At 46.5% G+C, this 17,768-nt stretch overlaps 1 protein-coding gene across 8 annotated transcripts in view; it reads left to right on the top strand.

Annotated features, from left to right (window-relative positions):
* The first annotated feature begins 13,516 nt into the window (after window positions 1-13,516).
* KLC1 (kinesin light chain 1) overlaps window positions 13,517-17,768 on the top strand; it is an 89,393-nt gene continuing 85,141 nt past the window's right edge. For 3 of the 8 annotated variants that reach the window (XM_056546763.1, XM_056546760.1, XM_056546758.1), the window contains exon 1: window positions 13,517-13,836. The gene's annotated coding sequence lies outside the window, so the exon portion shown is untranslated. Of the gene's footprint in view, window positions 13,837-15,432; window positions 15,453-17,768 lie in introns of those variants that run through there. The other 5 variants (XM_056546762.1, XM_056546764.1, XM_056546765.1 and 2 more) reach the window with 5 other exon arrangements.

Here is a 17,768-nt window from a genome sequence, read left to right as displayed (position 1 = left end):
TGTGCGACAAATTTAGACAGGAAAAACCAGTCTAAATCCTTTGATAAATCTCCCCCTTTGTATTTGTGAATCATTATATATATATATATATATATATATATATATATATATATATATATATATAATATATAATTTGGAATGTCTATTTTCCTTACAAGCAGAGAGCTTCAAAGTTAGAAAAATGCATCAAATTTTGAAATCTCGGAATCAAATTTATAAGTAAAAGCATCCCAGAGTTATTAATGCTTAAAGTGACAGTGGTCAGATTTGCAAAAAATGCTCCCGTCCTTAGGGTTATAATGGGCTCCGTCCCCAAGGGGTTAAAGATTTGTTGTATGCGAATCCTCTCATACCACCAAAGTTTTGGTATGCCTCCAAAATAATATCTTAATACTGAAATAGGCGATAATACAAATTAGGCCACTGGTCACCCAGCTCCGGAAGCATAGGTAGAGTAGGCTTGAACCCAGTTCAAAAAGGAACATGGTGCAGAGTGCCGTGTGCAGTATGCACTCCTCTCAGAGAGCCAGGGTCCCACTCAGCAGATTGCGATGGGTCCCAGTGGCCAGACCCCCTACAATCAGACACATACCTCTCCCTGTGGGGGCCCCTTTTCATTCCTTTTAAATCCATTTTAGCTTTGGCTGAAAATGTATAGTGGCAATTTCATAAACAATAACCTCTATGTGTGATAGCAGCATTAGAACAAGGAGAAACATAGTACCTTTTAATATATCTGTCTGTGCTTCCATAACAAATTCTCTGGTACAAAGAGATGTTCTCAAGTCCTTAAAGTGATGCGCCTTACAAGCCCTCCTCACTCCCCCCATCCCTAGCCCTGCTTGATTGAAAGGGTTGGGTAGTTAAGGCACACTCACACTACATATTCGAGGGCAATTTCGCTTGGTAACTCTGGTAAAGCAGCCTCCCATTGTTTTCAATGTGATTCTGCTGCGCCATTCACACTATGGACATTCCGTCAGGGAAATTCTGGATCCCAGACTCCAGTGAAAGAATGAACATGTACATTCTAAGTGTGCCTGTTGTTAACAAAAACTTTGTATATCATATAGATGTAATACCATTATATGTATATATGTAATATACATTGGTTAAAAATGTGTTTATTTTTGTCCCTACAGCTATTGTCTGTGTGTGTCTGTGAGGAGACCAAATACAGGAAGTGTGGGTGGACAAGCGGGGCTCTGTACACTGAGGACAAGCAGGGCTCTGTACACTGAGGACAAGCAGGGCTCTGTACACTGAGGACAAGCAGGACTCTGCACTGAGGACAAGCAGGGCTCTGTACACTGAGGACAAGCAGGGCTCTGTACACTGAGGACAAGCAGGACTCTGCACTGAGGACAAGCAGGACTCTGCGCACTGAGGACAAGCAGGGCTCTGTGCACTGAGGACACGCAGGGCTCTGTGCACTGAGGACAAGCAGGGCTCTGTACACTGAGGACAAGCAGGGCTCTGTACACTGAGGACAAGCAGGGCTCTGTACACTGAGGACAGGCAGGGTTCTGTGCAGTGAGGTTGTCCTCACTGCACAGAACCCTGCCTGTCCTCAGTGTACAGAGCCCTGCTTGTCCTCAGTGTACAGAGCCCTGCTTGTCCTCAGTGTACAGAGCCCTGCTTGTCCTCAGTGTACAGAGCCCTGCTTGTCCTCAGGCTCTGTACACTGAGGACAAGCAGGGCTCTGTACACTGGGGACAGGCAGGGATCTGTGCAGTGAGGACAAGCAGGGCTCTGTACACTGAGGACAAGCAGGGCTCTGTACACTGAGGACAAGCAGGGCTCTGTGCACTGAGGACAAGCAGGGCTCTGTACACTGAGGACAAGCAGGGCTCTCTGCACTGAGGACAAGCAGGTACACTTAAAGCGGAATCTGCTCAGAAATGCATAGGCCCTTATAGGTTTCGTCTATGCCAAAACGGTTGTGCACCATATGCTCCTGATGTATGTACCTAATGTTATCCATGGGGTACAATAAACATTAGCATGGTGTTGTTTTTTTAAGCCCAATATATGCTTTTTGGTTTAAATAAAAACAAAAACAAAAGAAACTTACATTGAACTGAGAGCAATGGTGCTATAACACAATGCGGTTTTACAAACACATTAAAGGGGTATTCCAGGAATTTTTTTTATTTGACTATGCTACAGGGGCTGTAAAGTTTGTGTAGTTCATAATATATTGTCTGTACCTGTGTGTGACAATTTTCTCACAATTCTTCTGTGATTTTAACTCCAATATTTATTTTTTAACAGCATCCAAAATGACTGTTGTCTCAGATTTTTCCCTGCTTGCAATGCGGCCAAGACCTGACACACTAGTCAGCTGATGAGAGGGAGCCTGTCTCCTTCAATGGGTGGAGCGATCGCTTGGTGGGAGAGAGATCAATCTGCAACTAATGCAACAGCTGTAGGCACCCTGATTGAAAACCACAGGTCTTTTGATGTCTTTTGAATGGATGCAGCTCATTTATGTTTCAATGGGTGGGGTGGCTGATGTGTGGGAGGGAGAAAAATGGAATTGTGGGATTTGTAGTCAAAAAGAAAAGTCAAACAGGAAATACCAGTTCACAAAAAGCTAGCCACAGTGTTATGGTAATCTCACAACATAGCCATTTAGCCCCAAGCACGGATCCTTCCTAAGCCTGTCTATTCCTGTTTGCCAAGTAAGTACTAAAATCACCTTATGGCGGATAACCCCTTTAAAAATGCATGTACGTTGAGTTTTTGAGCAATTATCATTGAACAAGCCTCAAAATATTTTATGGAAAAGGCAAAATGAGTGAGTATTCACATAAATTTTACATTTAATGCAGAAGATATATCTTTTAACCTTTTATGTTTTTCCATATAGGTAGGCAGTATGTCTGATATGCATATATGAAGTTAGTACATAATCATTTCATACAATACATACCGTATATGCCGGCGTATAAGACGACTTGACGTATAAGACGACCCCCAACTTTTACAGTTAAAATATAGAGTTTGGGATTTACTCGCCATATAAGACTACCTCTCTACTGCGATGTACGGTACCTTGCAGTTCCCCCCACATTAGGTAGGCATCATGTTCCCCCACATTAGGTAGGCAGTATAGTTCCCCCCACATTAGGTAGTCAGTATAGTTCCCCCCACATTAGGTAGGCAGTATAGTTCCCCCCACATTAAGTTGCCAGTTCCCCCCCCCATTAGGTTGCCAGTTCCTCCACATTAGATTGCCAGTTCTCCCACATTAGATTGCCAGCTCCCCCACATTGGGTCGGCAGTTCCCCCACATTAGGTCGGCAGTTCCCCCACATTAGGTCAGCAGTTCCTCCACAATAGTAGGCAGCTCCTCCACAATAGGTCGGGAGTTACCCCACATTAGGTCAGCAATTACCCCACATTAGTAGGCAGCTCCCCCACATTAGTAGCAGTTCCCCCACAATAGTAGGCAGCTCCCCCACATTTGTAGGCAGCTCCCCCCACATTAGGTCAGCAGTTCCCCCACAATAGCAGGCAGCTCCCCCCACATTTGTAGGCAATCCCCCCACATTTGTAGGCAGCTCCCCCCACATTTGTAGGCAGCTCCCCCCACATTAGGTCAGCAGTTCCCCCACAATAGTAGGCAGCTCCCCCCACATTAGATTGGCAGCTCCCCCCAACAGACATACAGCTTCCAGCCATATACAGTGTATGGCTGCAGGCTATATGTCTGTACTGCCCCCACAGCGTTCCGATCACCGCTTCTCCAGCCCGGGTCACCATCTACTGCTATGGCCTATGGACCATAGCAGTAGGTGGCGGGACCGGGGAGCGGTGACCGGATCACTTAAGATAGCACGGGTGGTCACTCACCAGGCCCCGGTCGGCGCGCGTCCTCTTGCGGTCCTCCTGGTCCTGCGTTCCTCTGCCTCTATGGTTGTAGGCACGTGACGTCACTGACGTCCCGTGCATACAACCAAAGAGACGGAGGACCGGACCGCAGGAAGACCGAAGGAGGATCGCAGGAGGACACTCGCCGCCGGGGAATGGTAAGTGACCGGCGGACATCCTTATGTCCCGAAAAGATTTTTCGGGACACAGGGATGTCCGGCATAGGAATACCTATGATTATCTGCCCGGGCCGGCTCCCGTGTGTGGCTGCAGGCGGCGGCTGGCCAGAGCAGGTAAAAACTAATACTGTATACTAAAAACCAGGGGGCCTCCAGCTGTTGTAAAACTACAACACCCAGCATGCCCGGACAGCCTTTGCCGTGCTGGGAGTTGTAGTTTCACAACAGCTGGAGGCACCCTGGATTTTAGTATACAGTATTAGTTTTTGCCCGCTCTGGCCGGCCCCCGCCTGCAGCCACACACGGGAGCCGGCCTGGGCAGATAATCAGAAGTTTTCCTATCCCGGACCTCAATACCCGGCATATAAGACGACCCCCGACTTTTCAGAAGAAAATTTGGGGTTAAAAAGTCGTCTTATACGCCGGGATATACGGTATATTTAGGAGATTCATATTTTTCAGTACAGTGCCAGCTGTGCCCTGTCCTGCGGTTGGCACTTTGAAGACTGCAGCTGATATGTTGATGAGTGATTTCATAATGGTCAGATGGTTGTGGAATTGTATACTAGGCCTATGGTGATCACAGGTGCAGGCCAGATAATCATAGTCATTCCTATGTTCTGAATGTGTTCCATATTTTAGGTTTGGAAGGAAGCAGATTGGAATTTATGGCAGAGAGGGAGGGTCTGTAAAAAGAATGTTCAAATAGAAGCCGGATTGCTGGCCATAGCAACAAGAATTTATTGGTCTTTTTGTAGGTTACAGGATTAAAACACAGATTTGATTGGTTGATACATGCAACAATGGTGGCTTATTGCTAGGATATAACACTATGTATTTGCTTTGAATGTGCTATCACTGTGGGTCTAGCGGTATGTTAAATGGGGCCATGTTTCAGTTCTCTGTCTGCACAAAACCTGCTACCAAGATACACTTTGAAAAACTGCTATACCATATTTTTCGCCGTATAAGACGCACTTTTTCTTCCCCAAAACTGGGGGGGAAAAGTTGGTGCGTCTTATATGGCGAATACACACCTATCGGGTCGGTCCCTACGGCCATCAACAGCCGGGACCCACGGCTAACACAGGGCATCACCGATTGCGGTGATGCCCTGTATTCACCCTTCAGACGCGGCGATCAAAGCTGACCGCTGCGTCTGAAGAAAAAGTGACAGTAACCCGGCTGCTCAGTCGGGCTGTTCAGGACTTTCACGGTGAAATTGCGGCGTCCCGAACAGCTTACAGGACACCGGGAGGGACCTTACCTGCCTCCTCGGTGTCTGCTCCGTGCCGGGATACCCTGCATGGTGGCGCTCTCCTTCGACGTCATCACGTCGTCGCGCACGCCGTCCCGTCATCCAATTGGAGCGGCATGCTTAGCGACGTGAAGACGGCGACGGAGAGCGTGGATCCCGGGGAAGAAGACGTCCGGAGCGTCAGGGACACCCCGGGGACGTGGCGACAGCGATGGAGCGACATCCAGGGCAGTGGTGACGAGTCCGGAGCGGCGGGGACACGTGAGTATTACCTCCTATCCAGTGGTCTTCAACCTGCGGACCTCCAGATGTTGCAAAACTACAACTCCCAGCATGCCCGGACAGCCAACGGCAGATTGAAGATCACTGTAGAATCTTTTTTTTTTCTAGATTTTGCACCTTTAAAATTGGGTGCGTCTTATATGCCGGTGCGTCCTATAGGGCGAAAAATACGGTAATTGAATAACATTGCATATTTCCCCCTTGGATTAAGCAATACACGAAACACGTGTTGGGGTAATGTAGCGTGGTCTGCTCTGCACAATACTCATTTTGGGGTATGCGTTTCCCATTGTGTTTGCAATGGTTCTTTACTTTTCCAACAGTTGTGCATGGCAACAGGTATAAGTATAGCTATAAGTGGGTGGCTGTCACATATGACATTTGCCAGTGTGAGGCTAGCTTTTCACTTGTTTTTTTCTTTTTACAGATAAAAAAAAAACGCCAGAAAAACTGCCACAGGTTTTTCCTATGTTTTGGCATTTTTTCTGTTGTTTTTTTCTGGTGTTTATAGCCTTTGAGTGAAAATTGCACTTTTGGCCCCTTTGGTGTTTTTTTTCTAAATTTGTTGGGTAACAAAAAAAAATAAACAATTCAGTAGGGATGGAAAAAAATGTATTTAACAAAAATGTTATTTTTTATAGCGAAATTATAATACATTTTTAATAAAGTGTGTGTGTTTCACTTTTTTCTCTCTATTTTTTATTTTTTTTTAGATAGTACTACTACTCCTAGCATGGGACAGACTGTTCCATGATGGGAGTAGTAGTACCTGTACTAATAGAAAGATCGCCCTGGGTGTTGCTCCTGACACCCAATGCAATCGTCCTATCTATTGCAGAGATGCAGAGCAGCTCTATACAGCGCTCGTATCTCTGCACCGACCGGTGATGTGAATAGTTCACATCACTCATTCATATTTTCCGCCCAGAGTGGTGATTGTCCGAATGTTCAGGCAATCGCCGCTCTCAGTGATGTTCTATTCATATCACTGGCCGGCCGGAGTATAGTGCAGAGATGGTGCGCTGTAGAGAGCCGCTCTGCATCTCTGCAATAGATAGGACGATCGCACAGGCGTCAGGAGTGACACCCGCTGTGATCTGCCCTTAACTGCAGGTACAACTACTCCCAACATGGAGCACACTCTGTAGTACCTGCACCTGTTGCTGCAGTACCTGCATTAATAGATAGATAGCACTGAGTGTCACTTCTGACACCCGCTGTGATCCTCCTGTATAATGAATAGATGCGGGTGGCCGCTCTTCTGTGGTCACCTGCACTGACGTATAAATACACATATTCATATTTCCCACAGAGAGCTGTGATTGGCTGGAACCATCTGGCCAATCACAGCTCTCTCCGGGAAATATGAATAGGTGTATAAATACGTCATTGCAGGGGACCACAGAAGAGCGGCCGGCCGCATCTATACATTATACTGGAGGATCGCAATGGACCCCGGGCGATCTGTCAATTAGTACAAGTACTACTACTCCCATCATGGAGCAGTGTGTTCCATGATGAGAGTAGTAGTACTACCTAAAAAAAATTAAAACTAAAAAAAAGGGAAAAACACAAATTTTTATTATTGTCTGCTACATTTTAGTGCCCTGCCCGCACACATAAATTGATCCCTGTTTAACCTCTTAAGGACCCATGACAAATGCATACGTCATCACACCCTGGGTCTTAAGGACCCATGACGTATGCATACGTCATGGTCTTTTCCTGGTCTCTGCCGCTCACCCGGCGGAGATCGGAAGCGGATCCCTGCTGAAATCCTTCAGCAGGGATCCAGGGCAAACGCCGAGGGGGGCCATGTAGGAAATCGCCCTTGCGATCTGCGGCGATACTGGGCTGATCGGGTCTCTGGGACCCGACCTCCCGGTAATTTTGCATGATCCCGGCTGTCACAGACAGCCAGGACCATGCTGAAGGCTAGGAGCGAGATGGCAAGCCTGCCACCTCCTCCGATCCCCTGCGATCCGTTGGTTAGTTAACCGACCAATCGCAGGGGGGGGCAGTTACTTCCTCCCGCCCTGCCCGACCCCTGGAAGTCCGGAGAGGACGGGAGGAAGACCGGAGGACGCGGCGGGGGACGGGGGAGTGCTGGGGACCGGCCCCGGTACTTACCTCATCCCTGTAGACCCGGATCCCGGCGATGAAGACGGCGGCGGCGGCGGTGACAGGTGAGTGGATCTTCAGCCGCGGTCGGGCCCTTTACAGCAATGCACGTCGCCGTAAAGCGACATGCATTGCTGTATTGGGACCCTGTATACTACAACTCCCAGCATGCCCAGACAGCTCTTGGCATCTGGGCATGCTGGGAGTTGTAGTTTTGCAACATCTGGAGGTCCACAGTTTTGAGACCACTGTGCCCTTCCAGATGTTGCAAAACTAAACATCCTCAGCATGCCCTTACTGTCCAGGCATGCTGGAAGTTGTAGTTCTGTAACATCTGGCCCTTCAGAAGTTGCAGAACTACAACTCCCAGCATGCCTGGACAGTTTTAGCATACTGGGAGTTGTAGTTTTGCAACATCTGGAAGGGCACAGATTGGGAACCACTGTATTAGTGGTCTGCAAACTGTAGTCCTCCAGATGTTGCAAACTCCAAGCATGCTGGGAGTTGTAGTTCGGCAACATCTGGCTCTAAAGATGTTGCCGAACTACTACTCCCAGCATGCCTGAGAATGTTTGGGAGTTGTGGTTTTGCAACAACAGGAGGCACACTGGTTGGGAAACATTGTCTGTTTCCTAACTCAGTGTTTCCCAACCCGTGTGCCTCCAGCCGTTGCAAAACTATAACTACCTGCATGCACTCATAGACTGTGCATGCTGGGAGTTGTAGTTTTGCAACAGCTGGAGGTCCCCCCCCTGTGAATGTACAGGGTACATTCACATGGACAGGGGCTTACAGTGAGTATCAGGCTGCAAGTTTGCGATGCAGCAAATTTTGCGCGGCAGCTCAAACTCGCAGCGGGAAAATCGCTGTAACCCCCCATGCCCGTGTGACTGTACCCTAAAAACACTACACTACACTACCACAAAATAAAATAAAAAGTAAAAAACACTACATATACACTTACCCCTACACAGCCCCCCTCCCCTCCCCAATAAAAATGAAAAACGTCTGGTACGCCACTGTTTTCAAAATGGAGCCTCCAGCTGTTGCAAAACAACAACTCCCAGCATGCTTGGACAGTCGATGGCTGTCCGGCAAGCGGCAAACAGCTGGAGGCACCCTGTTTGGGAATCACTGGCGTAGAATACCCCTATGTCCACCCCTATGCAAATCCCTAATTCAGGCCTCAAATGTGCATGGCGCTCTCACTTTGGAGCCCTGTCGTATTTCAAGGCAACAGTTTAGGGCCACATATGGGGTATCGCCGTACTCGGGAGAAATTGCCTAACAAATTTTGGGGGGCTTTTTCTCCTTTCACCCCTTATGAAAAGGTGAAGTTGGGGTCTACACCAGCATGTTAGTGTAAAAAAATAAATTTTTTACACTAACATGCTGGTGTTGCCCTATACTTTTCATTTTGACAAGAGGTAAAAGGGAAAAAAGCCCCCCAAAATTTGTAATGCAACTTCTCCCGAGTACGGAGATACCCCATATGTGGGCGCAAAGTGCTCTGGGGGCGCACAACAAGGCCCAGAAGGGAGAGTGCACCATGTACATTTGAGGTGATTTGCACAGGGGTGGCTGATTGTTACAGTGGTTTTGACAAACGCAAAAAAAAAACACATGTGACCCCATTTCGGAAACTACACCCCTCACGGAATGTAATGAGGGGTGCAGTGAGAATTTACACCCCACTGGTGTCTGACAGATCTTTGGAACAGTGGGCTGCGCAAATAAAAAAATGTGTACAGCCCACTGTTCCAAAGATCTGACAGACACCAGTGGGGGGGTAAATGCTCACTGTACCCCTTGTTACGTTCCTCAAGGGGTCTAGTTTCCAAAATGGTATGCCATGTGGGGGTTAGTTTGCTGTTCTGGCACCATAGGGGCTTCCTAAATGCGACATGCCCCCCAAGCAAAATTTGCTCTGAAAAAGCCAAATATGACTCCTTCTCTTCTGAGCATTGTAGTTCGCCCGTAGTGCGCTTCAGGTCAACTTATGGGGTACCTCCATACTCAGAAGAGATGGGGTTACAAATTTTGAGGGGTATTTTCTGCTATTAACCCTTGCAAAAATGTGAAATTTGGGGGGGAAACACACATTTTAGAGAATTATTATTTTTTTTTTACGTATGCAAAAGTCGTGAAACCCCTGTGGGGTATTAAGGCTCACTTTATTCCTTGTTACGTTCCTCAAGGGGTCTAGTTTCCAAAATGGTATGCCATGTGGGGGTTAGTTTGCTGTCCTGGCACCATAGGGGCTTCCTAAATGCGACATGCCCCCGAGCAAAATTTGCTCTCAAAAAGCCAAACATGACTCCTTCTCTTCTGAGCATTGTAGTTCGCCCGTAGTGCGCTTCAGGTCAACTTATGGGGTACCTCCATACTCAAAAGAGATGGGGTTACAAATTTTGGGGGGTATTTTCTGCTATTAACGCTTGCAAAAATGTGAAATTTGGGGGGAAACACACATTTTATTGAAATTTTTTTTTCATTTTTTTACATATGCAAAAGTCGTGAAACACCTGTGGGGTATTAAGGCTCACTTTATTCCTTGTTACGTTCCTCAAGGGGTATAGTTTCCAAAATGGTATGCCATGTGGGCTTTTTTTTTCCTGTTCTGGCACCATAGGGGCTTCCTAAATGCAACATGCCCCCCAAAAACCATTTCAGAAAAACGTACGCTCCAAAATCCCCTTGTCGCTCCTTCCCTTCTGAGCCCTCTACTGTGCCCGCCGAACACTTTACATAGACATATGAGGTATGTGCTTACTCAAGAGCAATTGGGCTACAAATATAAGTATACATTTTCTCCTTTTCCCCCTTGTAAAAATTCAAAAATTAGGTCTACAAGAACATGCGAGTGTAAAAAATGAAGATTGTGAATTTTCTCCTTCACTTTGCTGCTATTCCTGTGAAACACCTAAAGGGTTAAAATGGTGACTGAATGTCATTTTGAATACTTTGGGGGGTGCAGTTTTTATAATGGGGTCATTTGTGGGGTATTTCTAAGATGAAGACCCTTCAAATTCACTTCAAACCTTAACTGGTCCCTGAAAAATTTTGATTTTGGAAATTTTGTGAAAAATTGGAAAATTGCTGCTGAACTTTGAAGCCCTCTGGTGTCTTCCAAAAGTAAAAACTTGTCAATTTTATGATGCAAATATAAAGTAGACATATTGTATATGTGAATAAAAAAAAATAATATTTGGAATATCCATTTTCATTACAAGCAGAGAGCTTCAAAGTTAGAAAAATGCAAAATTTTCAAATATTTCATCAAATTTTGGGATTTTTCACCAAGAAAGGATGCAAGTTACCAAAAAATTTTACCACTAAGTTAAAGTAGAATATGTCACAAAAAAACAATCTCGGAATCAGAATGATAACTAAAAGATTTCCAGAGTTATTAATGTTTAAAGTGACAGTGGTCAGATGTGCAAAAAATGGCCGGGTCCTAAGGTGTAAAATGGCTGGGTCCTTAAGGGGTTAAAAATGAATACAAATTATGTTATAAAAAGATAAATTTAGTTAAATACAATTTTTTCCTTCACTACTGTATCTTTTGTATTATTTATTTTAAGGGTATCCTATGAAATGTTATTAAAAAAGGTATCTCCATCACTTTTTTGGATCGCTAAAGTCCAAAAAAGAATAAAAAAACGCCGGCAAAAAGATTTTCCTTAAAAAATGCCGAAGTTTCAACAAGAAGTCGTTTTTGAAAAACTGCCAAGGAGCCAAAAATAGCTTAAAAACGAAGGATAAAAAAAAAAGCCAAACTGAAAAACGCCAAGTGGATATGGCATTTTGGAGTTCCCTTGCAGCTAACATCTGGCCGCAGCATTTTTTACAAAAAAAAAAAGCCATGCGGTAGAATGGGCGTTTTTATTGGCATTTTTGCAAAAAAACAAAAAACAAGTAGAAACCTAGCCTGAGGCTGGTTTTACACATAAGCATTTTGATCAGTTGTATCCAAAACAACAGGAAAAGGTGCACAATTTTTATTCAAGTTTTTTTTTTCTCAGTGTGGGTCCTATTTCTGGCTACAAATAATGACAAACAATTATGGGGATTTATCAAGGTTGGTGTGGATGAAGTTGTGTTTTTTGTTTTTGTGTATTTGTGCCAAATTTATCAAAAAAGGCACACACTGTATTATTAATAAGGCGCAAGTGTACACACCTTCGCTAAAGCATGTTTAAGTGTCGTTAAAAGCACTTTTTTTCTGAACCATGCAAAATGATGGTGTCTTGCATTTGTAAAAAGGCACAGTTCTTAAAGGGGTTCTCCGGTGCTTAGACATCTTATCCCCTATCCAAAGGATAGGGGATAAGATGCCCGATCGCGGGAGTCTCGCCGCTGGGGACCACCGGGATCTTGCACGCGGCACCCCGTTTGTAATCAGTCCCCGGAGCATGTTCGCTCCGGGACTGATTACCGCCGGCCACAGGGCGGGCGGCGTGTTATGACACGCCTGCACCCCTGTGTGACGTCGCGCTCCGCCCCCCAATGCAAGCATATGGGAGGGGGCGTGATAGCTATCACGCCCCCTCCCGTAGGCTTGCATTGAGGGGCGGAGCGCTACGTCACACAGGGGCGCAGGCGTGACATCACACGCCGCCCGCCCTGTGGTCGCCGGTAATCATTCCCGGAGCGAACACGCTCTGGGGACTGATTACAAACGGGGTGCCGCGTGCAAGATCCCGGTGGTCCCCAGCGGCGGGACTCCCGCGATCAGGCATCTTATCCCCTATCCTTTGGATAGGGGATAAGATGTCTAAGCACCGGAGAACCCCTTTAAATATCACAGCTGGAAATGTGCTCTACAACACATTTTTAGAAAGCACTTACAGCTACACCTTATAAAAAGGCACAAACTTTTGGTGCAAGTAATCCATTGTGCAAAATTTACACCTAAAAATAAAACTCCACCTCTAATGATAAATTCCCTCCCCATGTGTGAAAGAGTCCAAAAGATATAAGGCTAGGTTCACACTACAGAATTTCCGACTGTAATTCCGCTTAGGCTGGGTTCACATCACGATTTGAGTGTTTCGGAAGCTCAAGTTGTCTGAAAACGTATTTGTGCACGGACATGTACAGACCTATTAACTTTTATGGGGCTAGTGACTACGATCTGGTCATTTTCTCAGCATGTCAGATTTTTGACATGGACTGAAAATCGTGGTCTGCCACGATAATGACTCTGATTTGTTGCTATGGGCAACTACTCCACCCAATAGGGAATCCCATTAGTTGCTATGGGCAGCTGCCCGCTTATTATGGAGTCCAATAGGTTGCTATGGGCAACTACTCCACTTAATGGCAAATTGGTTGATTTGAGAAGCTTCTCATCAAAAGAGGGAATCTGGGTGGTATGGGGAGCTGCTCCACATAATAGGAATTCTGACTGGTTGCTATGGGGAGCTGCTCCACATAATAGGAATTCTGACTGGTTGCTATGGGGAGCTGCTCCACATAATAGGAATTCTGACTGGTTGCTATGGGGAGCTGCTCCACATAATAGGAATTCTGACTGGTTGCTATGGGGAGCTGCTCCACATAATAGGAATTCTGACTGGTTGCTATGAGCTACTGCTCCCATCATAAGGAATCTGGTTGCTATGAGCAACGGCAACCTGCTATTGGTGTCCTCTGTCACACGAAGCGTCTAACTATGATGACGCATTTATGTGTAGTCCAACATAATGTGACGTCATGTATAGGAGCAGCACTGTATATTCTCTGTATATAAAGGTTTAATTACAAGCATGAGGATTTCTAGGAACGGCATTTATTATTCCGCTGCAGTAACGAGGCCAGACTAATCCCCGCACAATGGTTCAGCCCTCCTCCTGTCACTTTAAGAGCTGACACATTACATCATGGCTCGCCGCGGTGCATTGTGGGCGGGGAGGAGAGAACGCCATTTTCATTGGGGAGCAGACAGAGGCGGATACCGGCTGAGCTGCTGCAGGAGGAGGATGAGCTCCGGAACCTTGGCTGTCAGCTAGGAGAGGCCTGGGCCCGGGCCTGAGACAGGAAGACGCCGCCTCCCCGGTAAAGCTCCGGACACCTCCGCTGTCACCACTGAAGAGCGCTGACACTGACCGCTGAACGGTACGAGGGCTACAGGACTGCCGGCAGGGGGCGGTGCGGTGACGGGGGGAGCTGGGAGGATGCAGCCAGGGATAATGTGACCTACGGATGGTGCAGTGCTTTGTGTGTATGGGCTCCGGGCTGGGCTCCTGTCATGGGTCGGGGAGGAGGAGGAGGAGGCCATGTTATCATGTTATGACAGCGGAGACTGCATTGTCATGATGGACCTGCTCGTGTCCTTTAAGGGATGGCTGGGGGCGCTAGGCCTGTCACATTGTAAGGGGGCTGGTCCTCTTATGTAATGGATGGAGACTGCATTGTCAGAGAAGGACCTGGTCCTGTATAAGGATGGAGACTGCATTGTCATAGAGGGTGACCAGGTCCTATAAAGAGGATGGAGGATGCATTGTCATAGAGGAGGACCTGGTCCTGTATATGGATGGAGGATGCATTGTCATAGAGGAGGACCTGGTCCTATATAAGGATGGAGGCTGCAGTGTCATAGAGGAGGACCTGGTCCTATATAAGGATGGAGGATGCATTGTCATAGAGGAGGACCTGGTCCTGTATCAGGATGGAGGCTGCATTGTCATAGAGGACCTGGTCCTGTATAAGGATGGAGGCTGCATTGTCATAGAGGAGGACCAGGTCCTATAGAGAGGATGGAGGATGCATTGTCATAGAGGAGGACCAGGTCCTATAGAGAGGATGGAGGATGCATTGTCATAGAGGAGGACCAGGTCCTATAGAGAGGATGGAGGCTGCATTGTCATAGAGGAGGACCAGGTCCTATAGAGAGGATGGAGGCTGCATTGTCATAGAGGAGGACCAGGTCCTATAGAGAGGATGGAGGCTGCATTGTCATAGAGGAGGACCAGGTCCTATAGAGAGGATGGAGGCTGCATTGTCATAGAGGAGGACCAGGTCCTATATAAGGATGGAGGCTGCAGTGTCATAGAGGACCTGGTTCTATAGAGAGGATGGAGGCTGCTTTTGTCATAGAGGATGACCTGGTCCTGTATAAGGATGGAGGCTGCTTTTGTCATAGAGGATGACCTGGTCCTATAAAGAGGATGGAGGAGGCTGTATTGTCATAGAGGATGACCTGGTTGTATATAGAGGATGGAGGCTGCACTGTCATAGAGGATGACCTGGTCCTGTATATGGATGGAGGCTGCATTGTCATAGAGGATGATCTGGTCCTGTATAATGGATGGAGATTTAGGATTATTTCATAATTCTATCTTATATAAAGGATGAAGGCTGCTTTTATGGGGGGCAGATATCTGGTCCTTTGTAAAGGGTGGAGACTGTTTTGACCAAGGAATGAACAAATTATGGACGGATGTAAAGGACGGAGTCTGCATTCGTATTGACCTGATATAATGGTGGCGGCTCCATTGTCCTGGACACTCGCACATTCCTCACATGCTTTTTCCGGGTTATGACCCCCACAACCATCACCTTCAGATTTGTATGCATATCGCATTGTTTGGGTGGAAAGCATGGTATGATCAGACACGTGTCACACCCCAAGGGTGGGGAGCAGTGCTGGGCGCTCAGGATGCGGTGGAGCTTAGTTGGTCTTGCGTAGATTGTGTGATGTCTGGAGAGGTTGGATCCTGAGCCTCCTGATGGTCAGTCCTGTAATGGATGGCGCCTGCCTTGTCATTGGGTGACCCGTTCCTTAGGATGGAGTCTGCGTTGACGATTTTCCTATCTTGTTCTCTCTGAAGGATGCTTGCTGTATTTCTCCAGAGAGCGTGGTATTACTCTTCCATGGTAGCGCTGTCATGGATACTGGTGTTTGTATGGTTACGAGGGTTCCTGTAGTACTATGCAGGCTGTGGACTGTATCTGATCCAGTAGAGCAGTGCAGGAGGGTCTGTGTTACGGGGGGGAACACTATTTCTCCTCTATGATGGAGGGGGGGGGGGGGTGGCGGATCTCTTAGGACATGTGCTGTACATATTTAGCATTTTCATGGGTGGGGTTCAGTCATGTGCTCCTGAGTAATGGTGGTTGGGTTACTGGGGGGAAGAGGAAATTTGAATGGTTTATTAGATTTTTCTTGGATGCAGTCTAGTTATTGGTATAAGGCAGATAGAGGCTATGATTTTCAGGGGAGACCTTGTTTAGAAGGTGAAGGCTGCATTGTCCTGAAGATGATGGATTCAGGATAGACATATTAGGCCCCTTTTGCACTACATGTATCATTCTGCTTTTTTACTGCTGATATTTTACAAGAACGGATGGAAAATAAACTGGATGCAATAACTGGTAATAACTGATGACATCATCTGTTATTTTCAATTTTTTTTTCTTAAAAAATCTGATGTTCATCCGTTATTAGTTACATCTGTTTTTTTTTTTTTTATCAGGTTTTTGACGCTTTTTTTGTAAAGCTGTACTGAGCATGGTCAGTACAAAAAAAAACAGATGTTAAAAATCCTGACAATAACTGATAACGGCTGTGTTTTTTTTTGTTTGTTTTTGTTTAACATCCTGTTCCCAAATTTTAACGTCTGGTTTTTCACAATTTAAAAATTTTTTTTTTTTTTTTTTTTGCCGGACCAAAAATTAGTGCATGCAGCGTCTTTTGTGCCAGCAAAAATAACTGACATGAGTAAAAAACGGACATAACTGATGCAAAAGGATGTTCAAAAATTCTCATTGACGTGAATGGGATTTTTTGCCGCCCGTTTTCAGGACTTTTTGCTGGGAGTAATAAGGGAGGTTTTTTACAGGATGATACCTGTAGTGTGAAAGGGGCCTTAGATACAAAGGGGTATTCCAGTGCTGAAAAACTTATCCCCTATCCTAAGGATAGGGGATAAGTTTCCGACCGCGATCTCCTGTATGGTGCCCCGCCTCACTGGTCAGATAGCGGCTGTCGACCACCGCACGAAGCGGCAGCTGACACGCCCCCTCAATACATCGCTATGGCAGAGCCAGAGATTGACGAAGGCTGCGCTCCGGCTCTGCCATAGAGTTGTATTGAGGGAGCGTGTCAGCCGCCGCTTCGTGCAGTGGTCGACACCCGCTATCTGACCTGTGAGCCGGGGCCCCGTACAGGAGATTAGGATAGGGGATACGTTTTTCAGCACTGGATATCTCCTTTAAACATGTCATGGCAGCTTTTCCCCTCCCCACCTGCCTTGATCGCTCCGTTTTGAGTATATATAAAGGTCTGCACCTCAAAGGCAAGCGGCTGGGGGCCACCCCGATGGCTTGTGATCCAGGCAGCATGATAGTGATAATATGGTCCCTGTAATACAGTGTTTCCCAACTAGGTTGCCTCCAGCTGTTGCAAAACTACAACTCCCAGCATGCCCGGACAGCCAAAGGCTGTCCGGGCATGCTGGGAGTTGTAGTTTTGCAACAGCTGGAGGCACCCTGGTTGGGAAACACTGCTGTAATAGAAGGATGGTACATTCCTATGGGCAGCACTGTAGACCATAGTCGTGGTTACTTTGTATTATGGTTGGGGGCTATACTTTAAGATCATGGGGGGGGAAATATTTGATTGGCATTATACATTAAACTGCTTACACTGACGTGGTCTGAAATGGCAGGAGGTACTCAACCCCAAGTGCAGTTGTGCACCTACGCTGGGGTGGAGCTCCTGCACTTGTGGTCCATTGCTTTGGGCGATCCCCAGCAGAATATGCATACAATGGAGGATGCCTGCAGACGGTCACAAGTACCACAATGACATCCTACACCAGATAAACGTGTGGATGCGGGAAATTTAAACATTGAATTAGTCGATGTAGTTGACTTGCATTATAGTCTGGTTTATGACTGTGGTGTCATAGGGCAGACAGTCCTGGTAATGTGTAAGCGTATGTGACATGCTGTGCTGTAATAGGGTGCTCATTGTTTGGTAAAATGTGTCCTTGGCAGTGATTTGCTTGCATGTAGGTATAAGGGGTATTATCAGTAGCATTGCT

Source organism: Hyla sarda, chromosome 11 (assembly GCF_029499605.1).
Source record: "Hyla sarda isolate aHylSar1 chromosome 11, aHylSar1.hap1, whole genome shotgun sequence".
Taxonomy (NCBI): Eukaryota; Metazoa; Chordata; class Amphibia; order Anura; family Hylidae; genus Hyla; species Hyla sarda.
This window is presented reverse-complemented; position numbering and strand designations above follow the sequence as displayed.